At 47.6% G+C, this 14451-nt stretch overlaps 1 protein-coding gene across 1 annotated transcript in view; it reads right to left on the reverse strand.

The window, feature by feature from the left end:
* SMIM24 (small integral membrane protein 24) overlaps positions 1–14451 on the reverse strand; it is a 156623-nt gene that overhangs the window by 60520 nt on the left and 81652 nt on the right. The gene's annotated exons all lie outside the window — the stretch shown is intronic.

The following is a 14451-nucleotide window of genomic DNA, read 5'->3' on the forward strand; positions in this document are numbered from 1 at the left end:
CTGTAAAGGCTGCCAGATCAAACAAACAGTCCTTCTCAGGACTAATATCCATCCTAGATATCAGGCAGGCAGGCTGTATAGGAGACGCAGTGGTTATACCAGCAAACGCTGCATTACAATCCTGTGTGCTCCTGTTGCTGAAATTTCTGGACTTAACTACAGGTCTCGGGGGCCAGGAAAAATCCTTTTTTTTTCATCTAAATCCTCTTTTTTTTTTCCTCCTTCACACCGTACAAATACCCGTCTTATTAACCTTTTGGTGTCCCCACCCACCAAAAAAAAAAAAAGTATGTCTCTGATTTTTCAGACACAAATATATCTGTTGAAAATAGTCTGGTGTAGGCTAGAGAAACAGAAGTGTGGCTTTGCAGTTCCACGGTTCAAACCTCTGTATTATCCACTTTTGGGCCATTTGTATCTAAAAAAAAAACAGTTTGAGTGTGTCGCTCATTTTTCAGCCGCAAATATATATATTTAAAAAAGTCTGGTATACACCAGTAAATTATAACTGTGGTTTTGCTGTTCCACGGTAAAAAATCTCTATTATCCTGCTTTTGGCATTTTTTGCCGTAAAAAAAAAAAATAATAGTGTCTCCCTGATTTTTCAGACACAAATATATCTGTTGAAAATAGTCTGGTGTAGGCCAGAGAAACAGAAGTGTGGTTTTGCAGTTCCACGGTTCAAACCTCTGTATTATGCACTTTTGGGCCATTTGTATCTAAAAAAAAACAGTTTGAGTGTGTTGCTCACTGTTCAGCCGCAAATATATATATTTTAAAAAGTCTGGTATACACCAGTAAATTATAACTGTAGTTTTGCTGTTCCACGGTAAAAATTCTCTATTATCCTGCTTTTGGCATTTTTTGCCGTAAAAAAAAACTAATAGTGTCTCCCTGATTTTTCAGATTGTTTAAAAGAGTCGGGTGTAGGCCAGAGAAATAGAACTGTTGTTTTCCTCTTCCATGGTTCTAATCTACTTTTTGTTAACCTTTTTCCATTGATAGTGCGAGTGTAAGCTATTTTACTTCCTTTACAATGGGCAAGGCGCGTGGCAAGGGACGTGGAACTGGACGTTCTGGTGATGGTGCATGCAGAGGACAGGGCCGTGGCCAAGGTGAAAATGTGCCACAACCAACAGCCACATCTTCTCGCTCCCACTTCTTGACTGAATTACTAGGGAAGCACAGACCAACTCCAGTATTGCGAACTGATCAGTGTGAACAGGTTATTAATTGGATAGCAGATAATACTTCCAGTTACCTGGGCACCACCACCTCCGGTCTGTCTTCCACACGGTCAACTCTTAGTAGCCGTGAGTCTTGACCGCATACTCCTCCTCACCCTGATGCGCCTTTCTCCCACCATGCTGACTGTCGTCAGACAGCAACTGATCCCACACTTGGACACTCTGAAGAGCTGTTCACTGGTCCATTTCCAGCTTTGTGCCCCTCGCCTGCTCCGCTTGAAGTGGTGGAAGAGGAGATCCCATGTAGCGATGCCCAAATATTTGAACAGCCACGGCCACAGGAAGTCGACGCTGGCAATTTGTCACAAGAGGTGGACGATGACGAGACACAATTGCCAGGAAGTGAGGAGGAGGATCGTGGTGCGCAAGTGGAAGAGGAGGAGGTGGTGGATGATCTAGTAACTGACCCAACGTGGTAGAAGGACACACAGAGCGAGGCCAGCAGCACACAGGGTGAGGAAGGCAGAGTACGCCAACAGGCAGGAAGAAGCAGTGTGGTGGCCGCACACAGAAGGCAGGCAACAGTTCCCCGTAACACCAACACGAGGGACGTTACCAGTACAACCTATAGGTCTTCCAGAGTCTGGAATTTTTTTAAAGACTCTGCTGATAACCCCAAAAAGGCCATTTGTACCACCTGCCATGCCAGCATCAGCAGGGGTGACAAAACTACCAGCCTGACCACCAGCAGCATGATCAGGCACATGGCAGCAAAGCACCCGATTTTGTGGGGCAAACCCCAGGGTCCACGACCAGTGTCAGCAGGTGTCACCACTGCTTCCGCTGTTGTGCATGCAATAGAACCCCCTGTTGTGTGTGTGCAAGGCAATCCCCTGTCCATACTGCATGCAAAGATGCCCCCTCCTCTCAGTCTTCACTTGTTATGGCAGTTTCTCAAGAAACAGCATCAACGTCCATGACCACGTCCCACCGCAGCGCTCAATTGTCCATATCCCAGACCTTTGAACGAAAGCGGAAATTCGCAGCTAACGCCCCACAGGCCACAGTCCTAAATTCGCACATTTCACGACTGCTTGCGTTGGAAATGCTGCCTTTTAGGCTGGTGGAGACAGAATCCTTCCGCAACCTTATGGCGGTGGCCGTCCCTTGGTACTCGGTCCCCAGCCGACACTATTTTGCCCGGTGTGCCATCCCCGCACTACACAAGCACGTGTCCCAAAACATCGGCCGTGCCCTCAACAACGCAGTTACTGGGAGAGTCCACCTGACAACGGACACGTGGACAAGTGCTTGTGACCAGGGACGGTACAGCTCCCTGACGGCACACTGGGTAAACATAGTGGAAGCCGGGACCCAGTCGGACCTTGGGACGGAACACATCCTCCCCACACCGAGGATTGCGGGCCCTATGTCAGTCAGAGTTGCCCCCACAGTGTACAGCTCCTGCGCATCATCCTCCTCATCCTCCTCATGTTCACTCTCCATCTCAGATATCACCACATCAGTTACAAGCTGGAAGCACTGCAGTACTGCCTCCGCCAAGCGGCAACAGGCTGTGCTGAAACTCATAAGCTTAGGTGAGAAACCTCACACTGCTTGTGAGTTGTGGACAGCTGTGAAAGAGCAGGCAGATCTGTGGCTGACACCGCTGAACCTACATCCAGGCATGGCCGTGTGTGACAATGGCCGTAACCGGGTGGCGGCTGTGAGGCGAGGCGAGATCACACACGTACCATGCCTGGCTCATGTGCTTAACCTCGTGGTTCAGCGGTTTCTTAATTCATACCCCGAGTTGCCATATCTGCTCATCAAAGTACGCCGCCTGTCAGCTCATTTTCGCAAGTCGGCTACAGCTTCCGCCGCCCTTGCTGTGTTGCAGCAGCGTTTGCAGCTTCCATCACACCGACTGGTGTGTGATGTCCCCACACATTGGAACTCTACCCTCCACATGTTGCAAAGGATTTGTGAGCAGAAGAGAGCAGTTGTGGAGTACCAGCTGCAACAAGGCCGTCGATATTCAGGTCAGACTCCACACATAAGACCTCAGGAGTGGACCTGGATGTCTGACATATGCACCATCTTGACAAACTTTGAGGAGTCCACCAAGATGTTGAGTGGCGATGACGCCATCATTAGCGTCAGCATTCCACTTGTCTGTCTTTTGCAACGCTCTCTGCAGAGAATTAAAGAGGAGGCATTGCAGCCAGAGTATGATGAGATGGATCAAGAAGCTATAGCGGTCGATTACACACAGCCCAGCCTCATCTCATCCCAACGTGCATTGGGGGACAATGAGGGAGAGGAGGAGGAGGAGGAAGAACAGGAGCTTGTATCATGCGCTGTAGACGGTAGTACCTGTACAACTGTCATACCGTCGGTTCAGCGTGGGTGGCCTGAGGACAGGAGGGAGGAGGAGGAGGAGGAGGAGAGCATGGTCAGTCGTCATCTTGGTGAGGATACGGAAGTCTTGCCCGTTACCAGTCTGGCACGCATGGCTGACTTTATGTTATGCTGCCTTAACCGTGACCCTTGCATTGTCAAAATGTTGGGTGACAATCATTACTGGTTGGTGACACTTTTAGACCCCCGCTACAAGGAGAACTTTCAACTCTCTTGTTCCTGAGATGGAGAGATCTACAAAAATGGGGTAGTATCAGAAGGCCCTTGCTGCAGAACTGTTAAGAAAATTCACATCTGAACACGCTAGCGGCAGAAGTCACAGTTCGTTGCCCAACCAAGGCGTACATGCGAGAGAGACGCAACTCCAATCCAGCAGAGGCAGGGGAACACTGTCAACGTTCTGGGACAGTTTTCTCAGACCCTCGCTTCGGACAGACCCTGAGGCGCGGGGTACTCTCACAAGGAGTGGAAAGTTTCAAAAGATGGTGAGGGAGTACCTTGCCGACCGTACCAGCGTCCTCCGTGATTCCTCTGTGCCTTTTAATTATTGGGTATCCAAGCTGGACACTTGGAATGAACTCGCTCTTGGAGGTCCTGGCCTGCCCTGCCGCTAGCGTGTTATCGGTGCGTGTTTTTAGTGCCGCTGGGGAAATTACAACTGATAAGCGCACTCGCCTGTCAACTGACAATGCTGACAAGCTGACCCTTATGAAAATGAACAAGGGCTGGATTGGGCTAGACTTCTCATCACCACCAAATGACAGCAGAGTAGCATAAAGTAAAATCCACGTGTTATTTCAGGAGGTGTATTCACATGCACCGCTTCACACCCACACATGGGTATACACTTCCTCATTTTGGCTGTTTTATGTTCTTCTCCTTATCCTCAGCCTCCTCTACCACAATACCACCAGGGTGACCGTGGTCCGTGTTGCCATTATTGAAAGTTCCTCCGTCCTTATTTTTGTCAGCTTTTGCTTGGAAGGCATAAGCAAAGACTGTGGTAGACCCACTCCCCAATAATGGGAATAATATTTTTAAGATGCTGTACTGTATGGCTATTGTAAGGGGCATTAAAACCGTCTTGTTAAGCTACCGTGACCTCCACCACTTTTCCAAGGGGCATTAAAACCGCCTTGTTAAGCTACTGTGACCTCCACCACTTTTGCAAGGGGCATTAAAACCATCTTGTTAAGCAACTGTGACCTCCACCACTTTTCCAAGGGGCATTAAAACCGTCTTGTTAAGCTACTGTGACCTCTACCACTTTTCCAAGGGGCATTAAAACCGTCTTGTTAAGCTACTGGGGCCTCCACGTCTCTTCCAAGGGGCATTCAAACCGTCTTGTTAAGCTACTGCGACCTCCACCACTTTTCAAAGGGGCATTCAAACCATCTTGTTAAGCTACTGCGACCTCAACAACTTTTTTGAGGGGCATTAAAACCGTCTTGTTAACCTACTGCGACCTCCACCACTTTTCCGAGGGGCTTTAAAACAGTCTTGTTAAGCTACTGGGACCTCCACGTCTTTTCCAAGGGGCATTCAAACCGTCTTCTTAAGCTACTTCGACCTCCACCACTTTTCCAAGGGGCATTCAAACCGTCTTCTTAAGCTACTGCGACCTCCACCACTTTTCCGAGGGGCATTAAAACCGTCTTGTTAAGCTACTGCGACCTCCACCACTTTTCCGAGGGGCATTAAAACCGCCTTGTTAAGCTACTGTGACCTCCACCACTTTTGCAAGGGGCATTAAAACCGTCTTGTTAAGCTACTGTGACCTCCACCACTTTTCCAAGGGGCATTAAAACCGTCTTGTTAAGCTACTGTGACCTCTACCACTTTTCCAAGGGGCATTAAAACCATCTTGTTAAGCTACTGGGGCCTCCACGTCTTTTCCAAGGGGCATTCAAACCGTCTTGTTAAGCTACTTCGACCTCCACCACTTTTCCAAGGGGCATTCAAACCGTCTTCTTAAGCTACTGCGACCTCCACCACTTTTCCGAGGGGCATTAAAACCGTCTTGTTAAGCTACTGCGACCTCCACCACTTTTCCGAGGGGCATTAAAACCGTCTTGTTAAGCTACTGGGACCTCCACGTCTCTTCCGAGGGGCATTAAAACCGTCTTGTTAAGCTACTGCGACCTCCACCAGTTTTCCAAGGGGCATTAAAACCGTCTTGTTAAGCTACTGTGACCTCCACGTCTCTTCCAAGGAGCATTCATACCGTCTTGTTAAGCTACTGGGACCTCCATGTCTCTTCCGAGGGGCATTAAAACCGTCTTGTTAAGCTACTGTGACCTCCACGTCTCTTCCGAGGGGCATTAAAACCATCTTGTTAAGCTACTGTGACCTCCACGTCTCTTCAAAGGGGCATTAAAAGCGTCTTCTTAAGCCACTCTGAACTCCACAGCTCTTCCAATGGGCATTGAAATGTTGTTTTTAATTACCTATAACCTCCACGACTCTTCCAACAGGCATTGCATTTCCTCCTAATTTTAGTCAGCTTTTGCTTTTCAATGCAAAGGCGAAAACTAAGGGAGACCCACTCCCCAATAATGGGTAGAAGGTTTTTAGTACGCTGTAATCCACGTCTGTTTCAAGGGGCATTGCAGTTCCTCATAATTTTTGGTAAGCCTTCCATTCACTGCTTAGGCCAACAGTGTACAGGAGACCCAGTTGCTATAAATGGAAAAACCGGTTTAGTTAAGGCCCTCTGACCTCCATGTCATTTCCAAGGGGCATTGGAGTGCCTCGAAATTTTTGGTAGGCATTGCACTCACTGTATGCCCCTATAACTGTGTAGTCAAACCGCTCCTTTTGTTACAGAAACAAATCCTACAAGACATATGTGGTTGACTGGCCTGATATTGATGTGAATGGTCCCTGTTCCTCCTGCTCTTTCTCCTTTGCCACCACCTCATGCATCATTTATCACCTGAAGCTTTGTTTTAACGGGAGTCATAGAATCCTCGGAGGAGGTAGGATATGCACCAAAACGCTGACTACCTCAGGCCTAGCCGCTACTACATACATGCGCTTGCATTCCAAGAAAACAAAGCAGATGCTAACTTCTATCATCATCATCATGCTACTCACCTTGGCACTCTCAACTCCCCTGATGGAGAAGCCAGGGCCCACCGGTGGAGTCTGGTTCTCTGGTGAGCTCGTCCAATGCTGCCCTAAAGCAGGCCGGGCTAAGAAAAGTGTGTGGGGGGAAGTTGACAGGAGAATTAGGGGCGGCTGGGGACCGTTTATGGACACCCGGCTGCCCCCAGGCGGCTGGGGACCGTGTGTGGACACCCAGCCGCGGGGCGGCTGGGGACCGAGTATGGACACCTGGCCGCCCCTCGGCGGCTGGGGACCGAGTATGGACACCCGGCTGCCGGGCGCTGGGGACTTAGTATGGATACCAGTCCGCCAACGCAGCCCAATTTCAAGTGCAAGCAAGCAGTATGGTATTGCAGCCATGGGGGTGGGTGGGTGGCAGGCTGCATACTTGCGCTTGCATTGCAAGGAATGGGAGAGGTACAATTGAACACTGCCCTGGGACAAGGACTTGAACGGGGATAGTTGCAAGTCTGCAACGACAGGTGCAGGGTGGGAGGCATCTTCGCATGTACCATGAACAGGGGTTTGGCATGCATACACTACAGCGGAATAGGCTGTCCTTCCCACTAAATGCACTTGGGAGGGCACAGGTAATATTTTGGTATGCGAGCTTAATCTTATGTATAAGGCACACCGTGACAAATAGGGGCGGCTGGGGACTGAGTATGGATACCTCGCTGCCGAAGCAGCCATGAGGTAGTGGCCAGCTTTGGCCTCCTCCAAACTAAAAGGCCCCATTTCAAGTGCAAGCTAGCAGTATGGTTTTGCAGCCTGGGAGTGGGTGGGTGGCAAGCTGCACACTTACGCTTGCATTCCAAGAAAACAAAGCAGATGCTAACTTCTATCTTCATCATCATGCTCCTCACCTTGGCACTCTCAACTCCCCTGATGGAGAAGCCAGGGCCCACCGGAGGAGTCTGGTTCTCTGGTGGGCTCGTCCAATGCTGCCCTAAAGCAGGCCAGGCTAAGAAAAGTGTGTGGGAAGGTGACAGGAGAAATAGGGGCGGCTGGGGACCGTTTATGGTCACCCGGCCACCCCCAGGCGGCTGGGGACCGTGTGTGGACACCTTGCCACGGAGCGGCTGGAGACCGAGTATGGACACCCGGCCGCCACCTGGCGGCTGGGGACCGAGCGTGGACACCCGGCCGCCGGGCGGCTGGGGACTGAGTATGGATACCTCGCTGCCGAAGCAGCCATGAGGTAGTGGCCAGCTTCGGCCTCCTCCAAACCAAAAGGCCCCATTTCAAGTGCAAGCTAGCAGTTTAGTATTGCAGCCTGCGGGTGGGTGGGTGGTTGGCTGCATATTTGCGTTTGCATTGCAAGGAATGGGGGAGGTACAATTGAACACTGCCCTGGGACAAGGACTTGCACGGGCATAGTTGCAAGTCTGCATCTTCTGATGTGGCAAGGATGACTTCTGAAGGGCACACTTTTAGGCAGTGACCTGGGAGTCAGAGATGCTTCCAGGGGTCTTCCCCATGCTGTTCCCATGTCTTTTCAGCACTGTATGCATGTGTCACACAGCACATAGCCAGATAAGGTTGTAAAATGTTAAAATGACATATCCCGGTGAATGCATTTGTCACGGTTGAAAGCAATACAAAAGTGCAAAAACGCATAAAAAATGCTACTTGTGAACATAGCCCAAGGTGTGGAGGAGTATTTTTTGTTTTGGTTATTTATTTTACCTTATACACAAGTCTTTACCCTGGAAAGGAACTTCCTTAACATATTTCACAGGAAAGCAGTTTCAGTTTAGTTTTTGAACGTTTTATTGTGAGCCCTTAAAAGTGGCTTAATACCTCTGACCACGTTGTTGACAGCAGTAACCTGGAGGTCAGAAATGCTTCCTGGGGCGATCCCCATGCTGTCCCCATGTCATTTGAGCACTGTCACTATCGTTTTGGGCACTTGTTAGGCTTTTAAAAGACTGCCGGGGGTGCCGCCGCAAAAATGCTCGGGTCTCCCATAGACTAACTTTGGGCTCGTTGCTCGGGTCGAGCACCCGAGTATCACGGCGAGCTTGGCCCGAGCTTCGAGCACCCGAGCATTTTAGTGCTCGCTCAACACTAATTAGAAGTATGTTTGTTTTGCAAAAAAGAGAGAAGAAATGCAACATAATGGGATCTCAATACAAAAAATATTTTTATTTTTATTATAAAAGCGAGCCACAACACAGACAATTAAAAACAAGTAAAACCCACAAACAACATGTCAAATAGCCCAAAATCAGGCCAAGACACCTCCAAACCACCCTGCTGAAAAGGACATAGGAGAATGAACAGTCACATAGGTATATGATAAATAATCCCATCCTCTATCCACCCATGAATTCTGCTATGGACATAGGTTTTAGTATGATTGTTTGAACTCTGTTCATTTTGTGCTTGCGTTACTCTGGCAGCTGTTGCTGTGCACATGAGTATACTATTTGCATGCATGTTTTTAGCATTTTTTCTGACAGGCATATTATATTAACTTTCAATTGCCATTTATCTTCATAGTGTTTGTAGGGCCTCTGAATTAGTGGGCAACAGTATTGTGCTTGTTATATAACCCTTTCATGTGCAACTCTCCCATTAGTGGATTTGGCACCTTTTTTCATTGGCAGCTTACCAGTATGTTTACATACACGCATTAGCACTTTAGAGGTCTTTTTGGATTGGTGTAGTTATATATATGTATTATTTATCATATACCTATGTGACTGTTCATTCTCCTATTTCCTTTTCAGCAGGGTGGTTTGGAGGTGTCTTAGCCTGATTATGGGCTATTTGACATGTTGTTTGTGGGTTTTACTTGCTGTGGCTCGCTTGTATAATAAAAATAAAAATATTTTTTGTATTGAGATCCCGTTATGTTGCATTTCTTCTCTCTTTTTTGCACATGTTTCTTCATGCAACAGGTTGATCTCTACTAAGTATATTACATCCAATGGTGCCCGCCTCCCTTTATTTTTTGCTAAGTATGTTTGTTTTGCTGCAGTGAGTGTGGACTTGAAAGTAGTGAGGGACTGTTTGAATGCGATAGAATGCTTGTTGGAGTGAGACCTTTTCCATCTCCGCTCAGCAACCCTGGAAGCCCTCCGCAGTTCTTTAGTCAGGTTGGTGTGCCAGGGTTGCCTGTTGAGTGTGCATTGTAAACTGGGGTGTCTGTTCCCATGGGGTGCACTTGGATGGGGTGCATGGGGTGCACTTGGATGGGGTCCATGGGGTGCACTTGACCGGGCAGCCCGCCTAATCTAATAGTATGGGCTGTAAGCTCGATACTATACTCTACCCTAGTGTGAACAGCACACTATTCAAGCCTTTTTGTGTGCAATTCAAATACTAAGCAGTCACCCCCTCCATGAAATGGTAGGTTGTGAGTGGTTGTCTCATCAGTATTTTGCACCTGTGTAACCGCCATCTTTATGTGGGTTTGCTGCACTCTGGTAGTGCATTTGGTTTTGAAGATCTGGGCAGGTAAACACTGCTGCTCTTTTTTGCTGTGTTTTTTCTTGAATTTTTGGGGGAATTTTAATTCTTCTTCGTGTGGCTTTGCTTTTTTGTGTTTAGAGATATCGCCTGCAGTCAGAAGGAGCAGGGAAAGTGTTAGTAGGTGGGAGCAGGAGAAGGCGTGAGGTGGCTGTCTGTGTTTGAAGACACAGGAGTGAATTTTGAGAAATAGTTCTGAGGAGGAGGTGAGATGAATTGGGAGGATGGAGGGAGAGATGAAGAGTTCCTTGCTAGGTGTAGGGATTAGGTGGATTAGTAGAAAGTGGAGGACTATAGTGGAGGACAAATGTATAATGATCCTAAACATACGTCAAAACCCACAATAGACTACCTCAAAAGGCGCTAGATGAAGGTTTTACAATGGCCCTCACAGTCCCCTGATCCAAACATCATTGAAAATCTGTGGCTAGACCTCAAATTAGTGTATGCAAGACAACCCAGGAATCACACAGTACTGGAAGAATTTTCCAAGGATGAATGGATGAAAATCCCTCAAACAAGAATTGAAAGACTCTTGTCTGGCTACAAAAAGTGTTTACAAGTTGTGATACTTTCAAAAGGGGGTGCTACTAGGTACTAACCATACAGGATGCCCAAACTTCTGTATTGGGCCATTTTCCTTTTTGTAATTTTTAAAATGTAAAATATGAAAATATAGTAAGTATAATATAATATTTTTTGCCTAAAATACAAAATAAATGTGTCATTGTTAACTGTAGGCCTTTTGGAGATCAGTTCATCTTCAACTTGCTTAACTGTTCTCAATAACAGTAATGTTTACCAGGGGTGCCCAAACTTTTACATGCCACTGTACTGTGTGTGGAGGCTCTGGAGACCATCACGCTGTGGGGGGATGATAATACTAACACTGTGTGGGTGGCTAAGGTGAATATCATACTGTATAGGGGGATGGGATGACCATCATACTGTGCGGGGTTTGTGGGACAATTATGCTGTGTACAGAACATACACTAATATAAAGCATGATTGCCCATAAAAATATAAAGTGTATAAACATACAAATTGGTTCAGAGAACATACACTAATATAAAACATTACTTTAATTAGTTATCTTAAAATTCTCAAATGTAAATTTAAAATCCAATGATAAGGCAACCCAATGTCCCCAAAATAGTCATGCAGATCAGTAGTGGCAAAAAGATACAATTTATATCAATCAAACATACAGTGCCTACAAGTAGTATTCAACCCCCTGCAGATTTAGCTGGTTTGATAAGATGCAAATAAGTTAGAGCCTTCAAACTGCAAACGAGAGTAGGTTTTATGAACAGAAGCATAAATCTTACAAACCAAAAAGTTATGTTGCTCAGTTGAATTTTATTAAATTTTAAACATAAAAGTGTGGGTCAATTATTATACAACCGCTATGTTTAATATTTTGTGGAATAACCCTTGTTTGCAATTACAGCTAATAATCATCTTTTATAAGACCTGATCAGGCCGGCACAGGTCTGTGGAGTTATCTTGGCCCACTCCTCCATGCAGATCTTCTCCAAGTTATCTAGGTTCTTTGGGTGTCTCATGTGGACTTTATTCTTGAGCTCCTTCCACAAGTTTTCAATTGGGTTAAGGTCAGGAGACTGACTAGGCCACTCCAACACCTTGACTTTTTCCCTATTGAACCAGGCCTTGGTTTTCTTGGCTGTGTGCTTTGGGTCGTTGTCTTGTTGGAAGATGAAATTACGACCCATCTTAAGATCCTTGATGGAGGAGCGGAGGTTCTTGGCCAAAATCTCCAGGTAGGCCGTGCTATCCATCTTCCCATGGATGCGGACCAGATGGCCAGGCCCCTTGGCAGAGAAACAGCCCCACAGCATGATGCTGCCACCACCATGCTTGACTGTAGGGATGGTATTCTTGGGGTCATATGCAGTGCCATCCAGTCTCCAAACGTCACGTGTGTAGTTGGCACCAAAGATCTCGATCTTGGTCTCATCAGACCATAGAACCTTGAACCAGTCTGTCTCAGAGTCCTCCAAGTGATCATGAGCAAACTGTAGACGAGCCTTGACATGACGCTTTGAAAGTAAAGGTACCTTACGGGCTCGTCTGGGACGGAGACCATTGCGGTGGAGTACGTTACTTATGGTATTGACTGAAACCAATGTCCCCACTGCCATGAGATCTTCCCGGAGCTCCTTCCTTGTTGTCCTTGGGTTAGCCTTGACTCTTCGGACAAGCCTGGCCTCGGCACGGGAGTACACTTTAAAAAGCCGTCCTGGCCGTGGAAGGCTAACAGTAGTTCCATAAGCCTTCCACTTATGGATGATGCTCCCAACAGTGGAGACAGGTAGGCCCAACTCCTTGGAAAGGGTTTTGTACCCCTTGCCAGCCTTGTGACCCTCCACGATCTTGTCTCTGATGGCCTTGGAATGCTCCTTTGTCTTTCCCATGTTGACCATGTCTGAGTGCTGTTCACAAGTTTGGGGAGGGTCTTAAATAGTCAGAAAAGGCTGGCAAAAGAGATCTTTAATCCACACATCTGAAGCTCATTATTCTTGGTGCCTGAACTACTTCTTAATACTTTAGGGGGACCAAACAGAATTCTTGTGGTTTGAGGGGTTGAATAATAAATGACACTCTGAATTAACTTTTTACGTTTAAAAAAAAAATAAAAAAATTAGCTGCAGTGCATTTCCCACTTCCAGGCTGATCTACAGTACAAATGTCACAATGCCAAGTTAATTCCGCATGTGTCAACCAGCTAAATCTGCAGGGGGTTGAATACTACTTGTAGGCACTTGTATATGTAGTATAACATACTATTTGCATTGGGAAAAATTTCAATTTGATATTATTCATATCTATGGAAAACTGAATATTACAATGTTTCATGCCAAGGTATGAGCAAAACTAGAGTTTTAATAGGGTCCCCCTCCTTTTTTCAGATTGAAATAAATTGTATCTTTTTGCAACTACTGATATGCATGACTATTTTGGGGACATTGCATTGCCATATTGTTACCCCCAATGGTGGCGCATGTGGATTTGTGGACTCACTTTGTCACAGGTCCGGGTTTGCCCAGGTAGGGGCGTAGCTAAGCGGCTACCAGGTGTTCACTGGAGCTCCTGATGGTGGAGACAGACTGAGCTGCAGGTAGCCACCAGGTACCACTCCTAGGCTGAGCCCGGTACAGCAGCTGCTGACCCCAGGAGTCAGGTTCCCTGACACTGATTAGGGCTATGTTCAGACACACCCTTCTAGGATATAGGATCAGGAACAGGCCACACACGGACCGGGGGACAATGTTCAGACACTGGGTGCACTGGGACCAGGTGACTTCGGGAACAGGACAGGCAGTATCAGGACCAGGGGACTTTGGGAACAGGACTGGCCACCCCAGGACCAGGGGACAATGTTCAGGATTGGCCGAACCAGGAGCAGGGGACTTCGGGAACTGGACTGGCTGCACCAGGACCAGGGGATAATGTTCAGGACTGGCCGCACCAAGACCAGGGGACTTCGGAAACAGGACTGGCCACTCCAGGACCAGGGGACAATGTTCAGGTTCTGGTTACACAAGGCCCAGGAATATAGGTTCAGGATCAGGCCGCACCGGTACCAGGGATTCAGGTTCAGGACACTAACCACAACGGGACCAGGGGTTCGGGTTCCGGACACTGTCCACACCGGGACTAGGGATTCAAGTTCCGGACACTGGCCACACCGGGACCAGGGATTCAGGTTCAGGACACTGACCACAGTGGTACCAGAGATTCAGGTTCAGGACACTGATCACACCGGGACCAGGGTTTTGGGTTCAGGAAACTGGCCACACCGGGACCATGGTTTTGAGTTCAGAACACTGGCCACACCGGGACAAGAGGTTCAGGTTCAGGATACAGGCCACACTGGGACCAGAGGTTCGGGTTCAGGATACTGGTTACACCGGGACCAGGGGTTCAGGTTCAGGACACTGGCCACACAGGGACCAGAGGTTCAGGTTCAGGACACTGGCCACACCTGGACCAGGGGTACAGATTCAGGAAACTGGCCACACTGGGACCAGGGGACCTCACACCTGGCTAATAGCACTCCTTACTAACTAATGATTCAACTCGTTGCTTGGCGACTCCCTAAGGGAGAGAGAGTCTTTTATACAGGATGAGTCCCAGCAATTGTCTGGGAGCCATTTTGCAGGTGCTACATATTATATTAAATGCCTCTCAGCAACACGCTGGGGGCATTTACTATATGCACACGCTGCCCCTTTAA

Source organism: Phyllobates terribilis, unplaced genomic scaffold (genome assembly GCF_046119375.1).
Source record: "Phyllobates terribilis strain yellow unplaced genomic scaffold, ASM4611937v1 Scaffold_1__5_contigs__length_1240528914, whole genome shotgun sequence".
Lineage (NCBI taxonomy): Eukaryota > Metazoa > Chordata > Amphibia > Anura > Dendrobatidae > Phyllobates > Phyllobates terribilis.